An 18650-nucleotide genomic window follows, 5' to 3' on the forward strand; every position below is an offset into this window, starting at 1 on the left:
AAATTGCTTACCATGCATGATATTAATAGGATCTCTGAACATTATGACCTTGACGTAGCAGTTCAAGTTATACATGGTACAGTGCCTTCCAAATATATGAATCCTGGGAGATCTGAGTTGTGTGCTGTGCCGCATTACCCTTCTTACATCCAAACAATTCTGATTCAAGGTCTTCCAAGAAGGCTCTGATTATCTTGGTGACCTTCCAAGCAAAGATCCCACTTTGGTAAATAGCTGAGTTTCTAATAAGTTGCAGCGGTAGCCAGCCGTTAACAGCATGAAAGCATGTTCATATGAGAATTATTGGAAATATGGGCCCTGCTTTAAGATTACTGGCAATCCCCATGAGAAATTCAAGTAGGTCAGCACAGTACTAACCAATGAAGTGGGAGCACTTCATATTTTTTGTCTCAAAGTATAAAGGACACTTTGAGTTTCTTTTTCTGGGTCCCATAGTGCTTTTCCTTAAAAGTACTTTAGCTTTCTGGAACAAAGTGCAGAGTACTACAAGAGCTACGAAAGCCTGGCCATCAATCTGGATTAGTTTTTTAGAACGTATATAATTTCCCTTTGGCCTTGGAAAGATTTATTTTTCAAAAGCAAAGCTACATTTGAGAATAGTCTGCGTGAAGGATGGCCTATGAGGAAAGTACAGCTTCTACTGAACTCTCTTTCATAAATGAAACCAAACATTTTAAAACTTACCAAAGAAGTCTTGCTTCTTGAAGAGAGCAACTCCAAAACACAAGCAGTGTGGTGAGATTTTGCAACTCCTGCAGTGCAGGATGTGGTATGCCACATTTTAAAGTGATGACCTTGTACAACCATTTCATACAAATGATACCACCCACAGGATTTTAGCCTAACTTACAGCACCTATATATAGGTTAAATAATAACTACAGAGCAAAATACTGGTGCTCAAAATACCAAAGGTAAGAAAGGCAGACTCACACAACTGATTTTAAACTTCCACATTTGAATCTTTCATGTTCCCTGATGTCACAATATTAGCAGATCTCATTTTCTGTGGCATCCCAGCATGTACTGTGGTCATCATGTCACACCACTAATGAAGCTCAAGAAAAGCCCACATCTCACTTTGAGAGGGTCAGGTAAGAGCTGGAAATTTAGAAAACTATACAACAAGGTTTGTGAAAATTCTTAACAATGCCTTTGGCTGTGTTTGTCAATTTACACAACTATCTGATCCCTCCTTCCCACACCTTAGGCCCAGCCTCAAGCCTCAAACTCCAATCACATGTTGCAGTGGCTGACAGTGTAGTGCATATATGGTCAGCATTGTGCATACTAAGTTGTCATTCAGAGTGGAAGCCAGTGTCAACATCAGGGTACATGGAGAAGAAAAAGAAGAAAAAAAAAGCCTGGAAGAAAACCTGCATTTCTGTAAGTTCCAATCCTGCATTTTTATCCAGGGAGCAGAACTTCCTCTCTCACAGAGAAACCCAAGTGTGGAAGCCTGAGGAGGTGAAGAAAACCCTATGAGGTTTCCCGGCCGGAGCTTGACATAGATTGTTCAGTCAGGCAGAGGAGAGGATTCTCCTACCCGTTAAAGGACAACTGGTTTAGGTCCTTGTGCCCTCTATAAAATGAACACAGCCTCCCTTCTAATCCTTTCCTTCAGCCCTGGGACTGGGGAAAGGCAGTAACCCCACACCTTTCTGTGCAGGATGGGGGACAGCAAAGTATGGAGATGTCCATGGTTCCTGGGAAGGGGAAATTTCTCCCCAAAAGGAATTCTCTCAGAAGTTACTGGTAAGAGCCAGATTCTGATACCCTTATTCCCCTTGGATAGCATCTTCCTCGCTGAACAGTCCCACTGAAATCAGTGGGGATACTTATGGAGGAAAGTACTACTCACAATGAGTAGGGGGCTCAGAATCTGGCTCTTAATTTGTTAAACATACGTAGCTGTTCTGTCTTTAAAGACATTGTCAAGTAATTTGGTACCACATTTAACTGACCTTTACATTTTCAAGCTGATATATTTAAGTCACTGGAGGGTGGGAAGCATTCTTCAATCCTGAGAAATTTGTGGCTTGTGCCAATTTCTAAAGCAAAACCAGACAAACCAATTAGAATTAGTTTACATCTTTAAAAATGCAGCTGTGCTGAGTGACAAGTTTCAGCCTGATGATATCTGAAGTGGCTAGGATATTAAATGACAAACATGATTAAACACCAAATAGGAGGGTTTAGGAAGGGAAGTCTAGCAGATCCTTACTTACAGCAGTGCTACTGGGCTCCATGACTATGCTATTTCATACACCCATATGACAGGGTGTGCAGTCATAAAAAAGCCACACACATAAGACGCAGGCTTGTAGCACCTAACAATTAGAGCAGGAGTTTTTAAGACCCTATACCCTGCCCTTACTTGTTTTATAAGAAAAACTAATTTAAAGAGACAACAATAAGTACCTTTTTGTCAAATGGGTTTTAACTTTTTATTTGGCTCCCCGCTGTTTATAAAATCTACTTAGAAGTTTAAAACTAGTATTTCTTTCCTGGTCTATTTAGTCCTTTTCTTTCTGTTAAGCATCATCTGATCCATGTAAACCTCACTGGTGCACACTAATGGTTCCCTAGCAGCACCCTTTAACATACCAGTTTAGAAACCACACACTCTTCAGTGCACGTTACTCCACTGTGTAGATCAGGGATTCTCAAACTTCATTGCACCATGACCCTCTTCTGACAACAAAAATTACTACATGACCCGAGGAGGGGGCACCAAAGCCAGAGCCTGCCCAAGCCTCACCGCCCCAGGCAGGAGGACCAAAGCCAAAGCCCGATCCCCACCATCCCAGCGCGGGAGGGGGGCGGGCACAAAGCTGAAGTCCTCCCCAGGCAGAAGGCCTGTAACCTGAGCCCCGCCGCCCAGGGCAGAACCCTCAGGCTTTGGCTTCAGCCCCAGGTGGTGGGGCTTGGGCTTCACCTCTGGCCCTGGGCCTCAGGAAGTCTAAGCCAGCCCTTGCGACTCCATTAAAATGGGGTCCCAACCCACTTTGAGAACCGCTGGTGTAGATGAACCTTTGAGTGCCTAATGGTTTTGCTTTTTAATTTCTTGGTCACAATGTTGTATATTTAAGAAAATGACAGTTAGGGTGGGATTTTCAAAAGTGCTTGGCCTTGCTCTAAATCTGCTCCCACTGACATCACTGTAAAACTCCCTTTGGCTTCAGTGGAATAGAGCTAGGCCAATACAGAGTGCGTTTGAAAACCCTGCATCTCATAGTCCAGAGGACATGAAAGGAAGGCTAATCTTGTAATTTACACAGTGGGATAGAACTTCCTCTGTGAACTTGGGCAAGCTATGTGATCTCTCTATGCCTCAGTTCAACATCTGTAAAATGGAAAAATAATACTTGCTTGCCTTGTTAATATAGATGAGATGCACAGACGTCATAGTGGACAATTACACAGAAAACAAATTAATCACCAAATAACAGTTTTAAGACCGACCAAATTTCAGGCCCAAAAGTGCACTGAAGCCAATGAAGTCACACCGGTGATTACTTCAGCCTGACCTATTCTAGTAAATGAAACCACATATTACATCAAACCAGTCATTTAATTTTGTTGTAAATATTTACACTTTTTGGAAGCAATTGGTCTTTTATTTGCTTTTGAAATAATTGCCTTTATCATTTTATTTTTTAAACGCATTGAAATTTAAGAACCAACCTAAAAGCTTAAGATGGCTCCTAAAAAAACAGCTTCTTCAGTCAGAGTGACCTAATGGCATGGGTAAGAGAAGGCTGCAGAGTCAAAGCACAGCTGTTCCTTCTAGTGGAGCAAGTTTCAAACTCTCCAGTTGCTTGGGTGTCAAAGGACTGCTGTGCTCTGGAAGCCCCTGCTCACATGCCCCTGCTCAGATTGTGATTCTGGATACAGTGAACAGAGTAGGCGCTACTTGTTTCATGCTCCCCACAAAAGAGGTGGGGAGTGTGTGGAACACATGCTCAGCCCCACTTCCTTCCTGCTCGGCCAGAACAGCTGGCCAGATGAATAGGGAGGAGTAAACTGCTCCAAAAAGGGGAGTGAGTGCCTCCCCTCCCCCACCACATCAGGGCAAGAGGGGGGTGGAGGAGGAACAGAGAATGTCTGAGTCCTGTATTCATTCTCTGCTATACTTTGGAGGTGGTGCAACTGCATGTTAGCCTCTACTCAGGGCAGACACTACTTACACTCTAACCCCATGCAAGCACCCCAATGATTCAGAGCCTACATTCACAAGCTGGGTGCTCCACCTCCTTTAAACTTCACAACTTAGAAGTTCCTGTGCCTCAGTGAAAAACTAGCATGTTTGTCAAACCTCCTTTCATTTCATTATTGCTTTGTTCTAAATTCTTCACAATAAAATGCATTACTCTTAAATTCTGGTTTTCTTATTTAAGCTCCGTCAGCCACGGCCACTTCAAACAGTTTGCTAGATGAGTCAGCGCAGCTAGATGAATTGGCCAATTTCATAAAGCTGCAACAGGCTTCAGACTAGCGATGCCAAACATCAAAAGGTTCAGAGATTCTTGTCAAATAAGTTCCCAAAGCTTTTCTGAAAATGGTCTCTGCCCTGTGATCTTTACTTAGTCAAATTCCCACTGAAATCAATGAGAGTTTTGCTTGAGTAAGGACTCCCAGAATACATCTTTGATACTGGAATTCACATGAGGTAAGCGTTCTGGCAAGATTTTCAGTTCTTCCTGATTTTAGTGACGCCAGGCATACCTAAACAGCAGCCTCTCTCATGACATTTTGCTTTCCCTGTTTCTAGGCCAAGAAAAGAGGAAAAGGAAAGGGGGGGAAGAGAAGAAAAGTGAAAGGGGAGAAAAGGGGAGGCAACCATATTTTTCCAAACCTTGGGTCATGTTTCGTTTTGACTTTAGTTCTGTGCAGTGGTTTGGCTCAGTTCATATTTATTCCATGTGAGCTCAATCCATTCCTGCTTTAGACTAAAAAAGTCCTGCAGCCATAAAATTCTTACTGTTTTGCTGGGAATATTGCTTGCAAGATGAATTCAACTGAATTTGCTGAGTTGCTGTTCCATTCCTCCCAGACAGGTGGGACTCTAAGGACCAAGAACTGTAATTATAGCTGAATATAAACTTACAGCAGGTGGTTAGGACTCTATAAGAGACTACAGCTTGCAGCAGCCTTTAGGAAACCTGTTTAGTCAGACTGACCAGTACAGCTGCTAAAAATAAAATGTTTCCATTCCTGTAAAAGCATCACTTCTCCCCATTCTACAGCATCTGTGTACAGTCAACACAATGAGACAGCACAGCCTGAAGAGATGAGTAGGGTGGAGAGGGGATGACTTATAAAGTGAAATAAATCTAAAAGCAAAATGCAACACACCCTCAAATAATCCCCCAAATGTTAAACGTCTTTAGATCATGTTTATTTGATTACTCACATATTTTAGAGATTGGCTCAGAAAGAAACACTCCAAGTTCGATATGAATTTATAGCTTAATCTGTAATAAAGCCAAGAGGCCATTTGTAGAATTCAGCTGTATGATTTCAAATGTAGATTTCAGTTGCTCCCTTCCTCAAAATTCAGATCCAGGATTTTGATTCATGCTCCTCTATTTGATGTTCTTTATTTTATTTAGTACAAAAAATTAACATGCCATTTGAAAGTGACATACAAATCTCAAATCAAACCACCAAACTTATTCCACATGAGCAAAGTTGAAAGCTGAAACATTTGTTTTACCGTAATACCATCCTTTCCCCACCACACACTTTTAACAGAAAACCTCCCATTTCAAACTTTTTAGCAATTTAAAACTTAAAATTGCAGAACTGGCTAGGAATTTTGGATGACTCAATTTTGGGGCATGCAACTATAAAGACCTGAAAGTGGCCTTAATTTTTAAAAGGTGCATGGTTCCATACTTTACAAATATTTAGGTGGCTTGAAGGTGCCAGAAGGAAGGCACTTAAGAACTGAGATATCCAAAATCACTAGTAGCTTTTGAAAATCTTAGTCAAGAGGTTTTTCAAACTATGAATTGACCCCATCAAAATGTTATGTTTATTTATCTATTTATTTTAAGTTTTAAAAAATTGTTAAATTTCAGAAAGTATTGTCTAGTGATTAGACTAGGGGATGAGAGAGAGTCATGATTCATGGGTAATGGTCCCAACTCTGTCACTGACTGAGTGCCCCAACTCTTGTGCTTTCATCATGAGTCTCACGATATTTGGCATCAAAGCTTCACCTCCTGGAGTCCTAGGATTCCCTGAGATTCTTACTTTTTATCAAAAAAATGTGTTTCTAGCCCTCATGGTTCTGTAGGAAAGCTTGAAAAACTGTGCCTTAAAAGGATCAAAAACCAGAAGGCAAATTAAAAGAACCCAATTGTTTGTTTGTTTTTAAATCTTGTGATTTTTCAAATCAATCTCACGACTTTTTGAGCCCCAATATGATTTTTGAAGGTTTGGGGTTGGCACTACTGGTGACTTGTTTTTTGGTCTCTGGGCAAATTATTTAACCCTTCTGTGCCTCAATTTGTCCTTCTTTATATAGTCCCTAACCCTACAAAAGTTGCTTGTACAGATCCTGTTTGAAGTTGGAGAAAAATGTGGAAATCATACTACTTTTCTCTCCTTGCTTTATAGTTAGTATTTGAGAAGAAATGAATAAGGTAAATTGAGACAAATTGGAATGATGTTGAAGAACACTCTTTATCTGCCCATTCCTAATGGTTACACAGCACCTAAAGGGTACAACTACTCTGCAGTCAGAGGTATAATTTCCAATTTGGGTAGACATACCCATGCTAGCTTTGATCGAGCCAGTGTGCTAATAATAGCAATGTAGCCATCACTAAATGGGCAGCATCAGGGCTAGCCACCTGAGTACAGGGGGCTGGGTGGGATTATACTTGGGTGGCAAACCTGTGCTGTTTCCCATGTAGCCACCACTACACTGCTATTTTTAGTGCACTAGCTCAATCAAAGCTAGTGCAGGTATGCCTACGCAAGTCGGAAATCTCATCCCCAGCTGCAGGGTAGTCATACCAGAAGGGTTCTAAAGAGCCAGAGTGTGTCTGGGAGGCTGCTGGATGGAATGGCAATTCAATTCAGTGACGTGAGATGCCTGTTTTGAAAGAGGTAGTTAAAAAATTCTTGTGTTAAATTTCAGCATCTCAAATCCTGCTTCCCTTTTTCAAGCTGAGCAAATACAGCACCCAGATGCGGGTCCGACTGTTATGTGCCTGCTTTTCTGCTCGGCTAACCATGACAGCAATATCTTTACCTGTCATGGCATGCACACAGTTAATGTTTCGCATCATTTTCTGATGCAACTGTTCCAACCTTAGTTGAGCACTGTTTTGTCTTTGGGGTGGTTTTTTGGTCAACAGGTTGAACTGGTATTTCAAGTAGGTAGATATTTTAGTTGCTATTTCAAGAGATTCAGCAGCAGTGATTTGCCAGCAGCACAAAGAGGTAAGGGGAGAGGGGCTAGCTGAATTTTCCTCACCCATATTGCAGATTTAGGACACTGGGAGCACTGGAGCACCCAGCAAGGAGCACTGTGTGGGTTGGACCCCCCCCATGGAACTTCCTAGGAGAAGGTTGGTTGGGTATAATTTCTGTAGAAGGGAGGAAAACAAATAATAAAATAAAAAAAGGCAGTAAGTCCAGGGTCACTTTTTCTGGGTGGGGGAAATGTTAAGGGAGCACAAGGGGTTAGGATTTGAAATGGAATTTGAAAGATATCAAATAATAAGAGATTAAATGATGTCAATCATCCAACTGTGCACTATGTTAGCTATATAAACCAAGCGTATGATTTATTACTGTTACACTATCCTTCCTCCTGCCTTTGTGAATGGAAGAAACATGGTGCAGTCCTGTTTCTAATTAGGCCCCTATTCTGGAAAGAGTCGTGCACCTGCCTGACCTTAAGCACGTGATAGTCCCATTGAGGTAATGAGATTGCTCACTTGCTTAAAGTTGAGCACATGCGTAAGTCTTTGTAAGGGTCAGGACCTTAGAATGTAAGCTAATGGGAACAGAGACCAGGTTTTTATTAGGGAGGCCACTCACACATCCCCAGAATACTAGACATTTTGGTACTTCCGGGAATGGCATGGATCCACACCCGACAACGTGACCCCACCAGCGTGACCTCACATGCATGCTAGTAGGGGCAGGGCAGCGCGCTTTACAAAAAGGGTGTCCCCTATTTGATACCATTCAAAACTACGTCCAGTTTTGTTTCACTACAGAATGGAGGACAAACCTTAGAAAAGCAGGGCTGTTGGGCTTAACACTGGACAAATGCCTGCCTGGTTCAGATATGTATTCTGTACAATGCTTAGCACCACGGGACCCTGATCTTGATTGGGACTTTGAGGCCCTCCCATACAAGAAGTTAATAATAATAAATACAACTATGAAAATATGTGCAGGAGTAAGAAATAAGATCTTCTTATAATGCTGCACTTAATACCACAAGCATCCCTTAGTGCCTGGGCCTATTATTGTATTGCCAGCAAGTGAGAAATTACAGTCTTTGCAATGAAGAAAACAACTGATTGTAAACTCCTGGATTCACAGGAGGCAGTCTGTCTTTTCATCAACTATTGGTACATCTACTAGACAAACACATCGGCAGGGTAATTTACTTAACACACACTGTCAAATAATGTCCCACTTTAACAGGGATCCCTCTTGATAGTCCATCACTGTAATGTTTTTGTGAACCATGATAAATTAACTAGTTTCATGCATGCTACGGTAGAGATAGATGGCATTTATATGCCAGTTTGTTTACTGTGAGATTCACAGTTAATCATGAAAGAACAATTTTAAATGCAAAAAGTTTCAAAACAAAATAATGCAAAGGTGGTCTGTTCATAGTAAAACCTTTCAAAAGGAGACCACTGCTAGGTAGAGGATAAGTACAAGACTAGGTCCCTATTTAGTCCACCCAGTAATGACTGAGTTCTGGTAGCAACAATATATGCCATCACTGTTGCTTTTACTTAAACTTTACAGTGAATATTAGCTTTGGAGAAAGTTGAAAGACTAGCAGACGTGGAAATGAAAGTTCTCTGGTTTCTCACAGAACAGGATCAGCATGGACAGCAGAAATAAAACTTTTCCCATAATGGCTTGTCAATACTGTCCCACCTCAAGCCTTGTCTGGAGGAATCACCTCTAAGGGTGAGAGGGTCCATGCCCATTCTGTCTTTGACCTGAGACTACCAATAAACGCCAGCTGTGACATGGACCCCTGTCTACTTCCATCTGTCTGCTACTCACAGTGCCAACTCATTTCACATGAATCATAGACTATCAGGGTTGGAAGGGACCTCAGGAGGTCATCTAGTCCAACCCCCTGCTCAAAGCAGGACCAATCCCCAATTTTTGACCCAAATGGCCACCTCAAGGATTGAACTCACAACCCTGGGTTTAGCAGGCCAATGCTCAAACCACTGAGCTATGGGGCCACTGGGCTGGCAGTAGGTTTGAAATCCTCACATGAGAGGTACAATACACGTGCAAAATATTACTATTACTCTGAGAAGTCTGAGTTAGATTCTCAGGCCTGAGGGGCTAAATTCTGGCTTTAAGCCACAACCCTGTATTGGGCATGGGAGAAATCCTCCTCAGCTGGCAAGCTCTGTCTGCTGGTATCGGGGACTGGAGGCATCACTCTGCCTTCAGCCAGCACTGCTATTGGCAGTAACCAGAAGCAGTCCTTCAGTCAGGAGCACACAAGGACTATTACTATAGCTTGGGGTTTACAAGAAAGGGAGGGGTTTTGACTGCTCCCACTGTACAAGGGCCAGACACAATGTGGACCTTCATCATTTTTCCCTGAATGCAGGGACTATGATTGCATCTAGTTCTCATGGGTAATGCACACGGGGTTGAGGAGGCTCCTACTTGGAAAACCCACAGTCACAATCTGCCCTAAATTATTTAATTGAACATAAAAATATAAGACTCATATATGGAAATCTAATCCTCACCATTGGAATTAAACAACATAGAGAATGAATACGATCTGGATAAGAAATGTCACCAGGAATACCCCAGCATTTATTGCCTGGTATAAATTCAGAATAAAACATCACCTATGGGGTTGTGTATTACAAGAAAATGTTTAAATATTTTTACAGTGAGAACCTTCAGGGAAGTCTGCCACATTATTTTTAAAAAATGAAGCCACTGCAAAATTTAGATCCTATAGTTTGCTGATGAAGTTCAGTCAAATCAGTGGGATAAAGTTTCTTTAAGGTCTTCTTAGGGATGAGAAAATCTCTTAGATGGTTTGGGAAGAAAAGTAATTTGAAAGTGGTTAGTGGAAAGCTTTTGTCTGAGCAATATTTAATTGCCTAGAAAAATCAGGATAACTACATGTGGTATCATTGTTAAAAGAAATAAGCTGAAAAGGATTGGTAAGGAACCGCAGCATATTTCTCTCTGTCACACACATACATGCGCTCTCTCTTACTCCCTCCCGCCCCCTTTTCTTTCTCCTCCCACTCCCAATGATTGGTGTTTTCTGAAAATTATTTCAAGAAATCCATAAAATACCCTACCTCCTGAAAACCCTATTCCCAAATGTTAATCCCTTCAACTCAGTTTTAGCAATGCACATGAATGAACCATGTACTGGTGAACAGTGTCTGAAATCTTTAATCCAACTCAAGATTGGCTTTATGGCTACAGGGCCTCCCTCTCCAGCTCCATGTTATAGGGCTTCTCAGCCCATGAGTTGAATTTATGCAGAGGCGCCCCCCAGAGTGCAAGGCCTCAACCAATCACTTATGTTGCTTTTTCATAGAGTTAGCTCTAATTCAGCTGCAAATGGATTCACAATTGGGAGGTTACTGGTGCAATATTTAATTGCTAGAAGGCTAGAAAGATACATATTGACATGAGCTGACTTCCAACATTACAAGATACTGCCATGTTATGCACTAGTTCTTCAACGGCAGATAATACAATGTGGAGTTGCTGTGGGAGATTCTGCTTAACTTCTATATTGCACAGTCAGCTCTTCATTTCAAAGTTGAGCCCTCTGCAGGGATGTTTGAGAAGTGGAAACATTTTAACAGCGAATAACTGGTGTTGCAATGACAATAGCTTACCTGCTAAAGGGTGTAGAACACAGGACTGAATAGCAGATGTCCAGCACCTCTGCAATATATTCCCAAGTGTCACAGAAAAATTCCAACAGTCAAGAAAATTTGGTGGAAAAGATTAGCAACTTGAAAAAAAGGCAGCTCTGCAAAAGAAGATGAAAAAGAATGTATTGCACATGTTCTAAGATGCGGATTATATCTCAACAGTATGAATAAAGGCTCATATCCATTGTGCAGAGTAGAGTATAGCTGGAAGTTGAAGACAGACAAATTCAGAATAGAAATAAGGCATAAACTTTTAATAGTGAGGGTAATTAACCATTGGAGCAATTTACTAAGGGTCATGGTGGATTCGCCATCATGGACAATTGTTAAATCAAGATTGGATGTTGCTCTAAAAAAAAAATGCTCTAGGAATTATTTTGGAGAAGAAGTTCTATGGCCTGTGTTATACAAGAGGTCAGGCAAGATGATCACAGTGGCCTCTTTCTGACCTTGGAATCTGTATGTGTCACACCGCTCTAACGCTTCATCACTAAGCTTGGAAGGTTTAAAATTTTATAGGTAAATGTCAGTCAACATCAATTTCAGCATACACACAAACCAACAAACATATTTCCATCGATAAGCAAAGTTCACAGATAGAAAAAGCATGAAAAATGTTGTTTGAGAACTTGAGTTCAAAATGTTCAAAATCAAAACGTTGTTCGAAAACTTGAGTCAAAATCCAGTGGACTAGCGAATAAATAGTACAAACCATATGATTTGTTGATTTAAGGATATTTACTTTATATATTTTGACATGTGAAGTTGACAATTTGTGTTTAAACAGCCTATAAAGCTTTAAGTTTTTGAATCTCAACATTTACTGTCATTAAGCAAATGTCTGATCCCCCACCCGATTTCCAGCAACCGTGAACATTTAAATCAATAAAAATTAAAAAAAAATACTAAAAACCCCAAAACTGTCCTACTTTGAAAATACAAATTGATAAAAATCTAAAAACTGGTGTGACAGGGTCAGATAGAAGGCAGATATATTAGTCCCAGGTTAAGTAGGTCCCTTTTCCCTGGGTAAGGTAACAGGGAAGGCTCCAGAACAATCAGGAACCTTCTGGAGACAATTAAGACAGACCGGCTGATTAGAACACCTGCAGCCAATCAAGAAGCTGCTAAAATCAATTAATCAGGCTAATCAGGGCACCTGGGTTTAAAAAGGAGCTCACTTCAGTTTGTGGTGTGCTTGTGAGGAGCTGGGAGCAAGAGGCACTAGGAGCTGAAAGTGAGAATGCTTACTGCTGGAGGACTGAGGAGTACAAGCATTATCAGACACCAAGAGGAAGGTCCTATGGTGAGGATAAAGAAGGTGTTGGGAGGAGGCCATGGGGAAGTAGCCCAGGGAGTTGTAGCTGTCGCACAGCTGTTCCAGGAGGCACTCTAGACAGCTGCATTCCACAGGGCCTTGGGCTAGAACTCAGAGTAGAGGGCGGGCCCGGGTTCACCCCAAACCTCCCAACTCCTGGTCAGACACAGAAGGAGTTGACCTGGACTGTGGGTTCACGAAAACAGCCAAACTGAGGGCTGCCGTGAAGCTCCAATGAGAGCAAAGCTGCCAATAAGCGCAAAACCCACCAAGGTAGAGGAGGAACTTTGTCACACTGATTATAAATAAACGCCCTTGGGTTTATTTATAACCAGTGTGACAAAGTTCCTCTACCTTGGTGGGTTTAATTATCCAACAAAATTAAAAGCTAATAAATATCAAATTCTGCCAAGCCTAATTAACACTGATACAAATGGACATTTCTCTGTTTGCTTTTCCCTTTCTTGCTTTGTCTTCTTTACTGGAGATTGGCTCATTAACACCAATGCTGATAGCTATACCCGCTGGTAAAGACAAGACCAGTTTCCATTAACACACACATGGGAAATAATATATGTTCCAAAAACAAAGAGGTGGCAGATGCCCAGTTTAAAACAGACTGAATTGTATGGGATCACAGGCCCAAACCAAAAATCCAAGACAGACAGACCTTTGAGGTGGGTCTGACGGTTGAGAAGGCATAAATGTATTTTAAAAAGCTGTTTGAAATTCTATTATCAGCAATGACAGACCCAGCATTCTGAGCCCTGCCTCTCTTGAGTAGGTCTTACACTCCCCTTTGAGATTGCTATTAACAAAATCCACAGTCCCAGTCTGGATTTCCCTTCCTCTGTTTTATCTATAGAAATGGAACCCTATCGCCTTTTATTATGCTACTTGAGACTCTGGCATGAAAGATTTACATTCTTTTAATGCCCTCACTTTTTGCCTGTCATTTGCAGCTGCATATTTATATATATTTCTGAGCCTGATTCTCCATTGCCTTGAACATTGTGTAGTCATTCACACCAGTGCAAAGTGGGTATCAAATGCTACTAAGTCAGAATGCGAGTATTTTATACTCGGGGTAAAGTGAATGCAAAAGTAGCTGTAAAACATTATCAGCTGTCATTTAGTGGCATTTGTCAATGACTACACAAGATGCATGGCAATGGAGAAATCAGGCAAATAACATTTATATATTTAACAAGTATAATTTATTCTACAAACTTAGTTCCTTCTCAAGCAACCACTGGAGGAATTTTTGCATTTTTGTTTTATATTAAAAGTAGAATTTAGAGATATTTGATTTTCTTCAGATATGAAAAGAATTTTTTTCAAAGGGCATGGCTTCTTTAAAACATAATTTGCAGCTTTCAAGTTATGATATGAAAATTTGCCTCCCAAAGTTCTTCCGTCCTCTGTAAGGTTAATTATACAGACATAACGCTGTCTTCGGCATTTTTAGAGAGGTAAGTTAAGGATGATCCCAGATCTTATTTTCGAAGATGTTGCTGTAAAGGAAATAGGATGTTCCCAACAAGTTTGAGAAATTATTATATTTGTGATTTTTATAACCATTTTTAAATTTAATATATTTTAAATGGCATTTATTTCATTACTTTTTATTCATAAACAGTGAAGCTAAAGGGGTGTCATTTCATGTCTCTGTTACGTTGTGCACAGGTGTCTTGACAGGGAGAGAGCTCTCTTTTGTTTACTATAAAAGAAACTCCTTAAATACGAGTCCAACTTAGGCCTCTATCCAGGACAAGACTTAAGCATGTTCCTGACTTGAAGCACCTGAGGTAGTCCCATTGACTTCAGCGGGAATGCTCACATGCTTAATCTTAAGCACATGTTTAAGTTCCTTCCTGTTTTGCTTAAGCAGGAAAAGCACAGAGAATTCATGACAACCGCTATTATTTTAAAATAGGTTATGGTCAGAAAAGTATACAATAATGTCTACTTCTTATGAGTTAAAAAACACAGGTTGGCTTACAGATGCTATCTTGACTTTTCTATTTTACATATTCTTGAGCAAATCTGAAATTGTGCCAAAGCAAGGTAATAAACACATAAAGCCACATTGTCAATTTTAGTCACTTTTTAGAGTAGAACATTACATTAGTTTTTCATTTAAATTAAGCAAACAACTTTAATTATCATAGCTCAGCAATTCTGCCAGTACATTTATGATCAGAATTTTCTTGTGAGTTAAATATGTATCATTGCAACCCTTTTCATCTTCTCTCCTGTTCCTCTCCAAGTGCCTAAGTGTGAAGGCAGAAGGAGAGAGAGAAAAAGAATGAATATGATGATGATGTGGTACAAGTGGGCATAAATTGGAGTTAAGCACATCTGAACAAGTTGCAAATCAAATGGTGTACTACTCAGGTCATATAAAAAAAAAAGAATCCATAAAGCCCATCAAATCTTTTCTTTTATTCTATATAATTTACAGAGAAACTATTGTAGAAATGTTTTAAAACATTTTAAAATAGTCCTGGTACTATTTATATATTCTTCCACCTTAAAACCAAACTGCCTAAGCACCAGGAGGAGTCCAACAGCTGGAAGAATTGTAAAATGAGAACTACTGTGTTTTACAAACTGCTCAGAATCATCTAAAATACCTTTCCAGGCATAGCCATGTTGTGGATTTAAGACCTAATAACTCATGACCAACTAAGGAAAGAAACAAGTGCCCGACCTCAGAGGGGGCAAATCCCCAGATCTTCAATGGTATAAAGAACCCATTTCCAGCCCTGGTGGTTCAAAAACTTAGAAGCTCTCGCTAGTCCAGGACTGAGCAATGGCCATCCTGAACCTCCAGCTACAGTAAATGACAATAAATTTTTATTTAAATTGCATTTATTTGAAAGTTGCTCAGATTCAGACCACTAGAAGTAACTCCAGCAGAGACGGATTAGTGGGCAGAGTAAAGAGGAGGCATTCAAAAGTACAATATATGATATATGAACATGGTTCAATATCTTATGTGTTTTTGTTTATATATACACACACACATATATATACATATACACACACAATCATACATACATATAAAATCACTATGTCTATATTTGAAAATCAACTACAAGTGCATAATATTTTTTGACTGGTTGAACCATGCTTATTTTTTCAGCATGAACTAATTCCATCTTGGCTGGTGTCAGTCCCTCCCAGGACTGGACTAAGCAAGAAGTGTTGCAAATCAGCACTGAGCTGAATTGAAAGTGCTGCACACACTAGGCCTATTACCTAGTTCTAGTAGTCAGAGCAATCACATAGTTTCTAATTTCTGCCATCTGGTGTTAGTGTATGTGATGTTCAGTCCAACAAGGAGTGACCAGCACACAAGCTCTTCCATGCCTCCTGTTGCTGCTGACCTTCAAAAGCCTTCTAATAAACTACAGGTGGTCCCCAGTATAAGTCGAGGTTGCATTCTTGAAAAGGGCGATGATACCGAAATGACAGATACTGGGGAATTTTTCCCCATAAGAAATAAATGAATAAGGGGGGGAGATGCGTTCACGTCTCCACATCATCTACAACAATGCTCTTTTTGCTTAAACAGTGTACCTTTTTACAATGACAAGTTATACAGTACACATTTTACACATAAAACATTGACTAAGTAATGTAGAACCCTACTAACACCTTTGAAACACACAGAACATTTTAATATAGTAAATACAGTAATATAAAAGTGTCAATTACGCTTAACTTAGGTGGGGGTGGCAGCTGGGTTTTCTTGGGCTAGCTTTTCCATGGCTGGCTTTTCAGTTGCAGAAGTCCTAAAAAAGGATTTTATCAACATCTGCTCTCCTGCATGAATCTCTGAACGACAGATCTCTCTGTAGCAAACCACTGCATCATTGCAAGCCCTGGAGACTTTGGCAGACCATTCACGAAAAGGATCAACAGTCTGTATGATTTCTGTTATATCATCCAGCAATCCAAAGAAACAGGAGAGATTCTTTGTCGTCAAACTCCTGGCTTCCTGCCCTACATTGTCATCATCATCGTCCTTACTTTCTTCGGATATCCGTTGTTGGTCCAGCTCAATCAGTTCCTCATTTGTCAGTTGCTCAGCGTGAGACTCCAATAACTCCACCTCCTTGAAGCAGACATCCTTCGCCAACTTGACGATTTCTTGCTGGAGAGCAGGAACGGCATCAAAACCCATGAAGCTATGGACAGCATCTGGCCATGCATGGCGCCAAACACCATTCATACATTGCGAAGTGACCTCTCCCCACGATGCATCAATATTTTCCATGCTGTTCAAGATGTTGTAGAACTTCCAAAACTCCTTTATACTGGGCTTTCCTTCACCTGCCGTCTCCTTAATTAACATGGTCCTCCGTAGGTAGTAAGCCTTAAATTCAAGGGCAGCATGGTCTACAAACCACTCACAGAAAATACTGCATGTCATCCAGGCTTTCTGTTCAACTTCCAAATTATGGGGAGACGAGACTTGATGTAGCCCCTCATTGCTCTTGGGTTTTCACAGTGGTAGACAAGCAAGGGCTTCAACTTATAACCACCTTCTGCATTTCCCCCAAGCAGAAGGGTTACACGGTCTTTTGAGGCTTTGAATCCAGGAGCAGTCTTCTCATCACAAGAAATTTAAGTCCTCGTTGGCATCTTCTTCCAGTGAAGGCCCGTCCTGTCAATGTTTTGGAGACTAGCCACCTTTTGAAACACTTCAGCTGCTTCTTCATCTGCACTAGCCGCTTCCCCTGTGAGTTTTACATTATGTAGATTGGCACGCTTCTGCAATCTGTGGAACCACCCACGACTAGCATTGAAGGTCTCCTTTTCCACTGTTGAGCTCTCAAGCTCTCTCCCTCTTTTAAACCGTTATACAGGCTTTTGGCCTTCTCCTGAATCAAGCTTAAACTCACAGGCATTTTCTTTTGATGGAGCTCATCAATCTAGTCAGCCAGCAAACGTTCCATCTTCTCCATTGTACTGCTTCTCTGTTTCATTATCTTCATTGATGACAATTTCGTAACACTTCTAGCGCTTTCATGAATTCGATTAGCACTCTTAAAAACTATGCGTACTGTCGTAGCAGGCAAAACTGAGACTATGAGCAATGTCAGCTGCATGCTCACCTCTTTCAATATGCTTTACATGTTCTGATTCACGTTGGTCCCGATCCGCATATCTGTCATTTGCAATGCAATGCAAATGCAATGCAAATGACGGATATACAGATTGGGACTGATGTGAATCGAAACACTTTCCCCTACTGATGAGCGACGGATATGCTGCAGCCCACCCGCTTCACATCCAGGCCCACCCACCCCCAATCCCAGCTCTGCGCCCGCCCCAACATTTGCCCCACACCACCCACCCCGCATTCCAGCCAGGGAGCGGGGTGAGGGTGCGGGGGCTTGCCCAGCTCTGGCACTGAGCAGGGTCAGGGTCTTGCCCCGCTCCACTCGCCCAGCCCTCCTGCCAGGGAGTGGGGTTGGTGCATGGGGGCTCCCAGGTCCCCACTCTCTGGCTGGAGCGCCAGAGCTGGGCAAGCCCCCGCGCCCTGATCCTGCTCCCCAGCAGGAGCACTGGGTGGGCAGAATAGGACAAGCTCCAAGTGTGGGGGAGGAGTGGGTGTGGATTCAGGGGCACACATTTTTCTGGGGCCCCCCCATTTTTCCAGGAGCCCCTGGCCAGAGTGTTTATCCCCCCTGTCACCCCCCCGCAAGGCTGGCTGGAGAGGGGGAAAGGCAGCCAGATCGCTCCTACCTCTCCGCCCCCCATCATTGCCCACCCACCCACGGCCCATCCAAGTGTCCCCTCCTGCCTACGCCACTGCTGTACCAGCGGATCCCCAGTATCTGTCACCCTTTTCAAGAACATATCCCCGACGTATACCGGGAACACGCTGTATAACATCTAATTTCACTTCTAATGTTGCACTTTTACATTGCCTCTTAGACACAGGCCCACTCAACACTTTTAACACGTTTTCCACTCATGATGCGTAGTACTGTACAGTACTGTACTCATGGTCGCCCCGCCCCTTCCCGCCCAGTTCCACCCACTCCTCCCTGCGCCTCTTATACGCTGCTGAACAGATGATCATGGCAGACAGGAGGCACTGGGGGGCCAGAGGGGCACTGGCTGCTAGTGGGTGGT

The 18650-nt window shown here is 41.8% G+C and overlaps 1 protein-coding gene across 4 annotated transcripts in view; it reads right to left on the reverse strand.

Annotated features, from left to right (window-relative positions):
* Positions 1-18650, reverse strand: part of ARHGAP8 (Rho GTPase activating protein 8) — a 302432-nt gene that overhangs the window by 251797 nt on the left and 31985 nt on the right. For 3 of the 4 annotated variants that reach the window (XM_077825721.1, XM_077825740.1, XM_077825730.1), the window contains exon 2: positions 11141-11277. The gene's annotated coding sequence lies outside the window, so the exon portion shown is untranslated. Of the gene's footprint in view, positions 1-1984; positions 2072-11140; positions 11278-18650 lie in introns of all 4 variants that reach the window. The other variant, XM_077825749.1, reaches the window with a different exon arrangement.

The sequence above is a fragment of the Eretmochelys imbricata genome, chromosome 1 (assembly GCF_965152235.1).
Source record: "Eretmochelys imbricata isolate rEreImb1 chromosome 1, rEreImb1.hap1, whole genome shotgun sequence".
In the NCBI taxonomy this organism is placed as follows: Eukaryota; Metazoa; Chordata; order Testudines; family Cheloniidae; genus Eretmochelys; species Eretmochelys imbricata.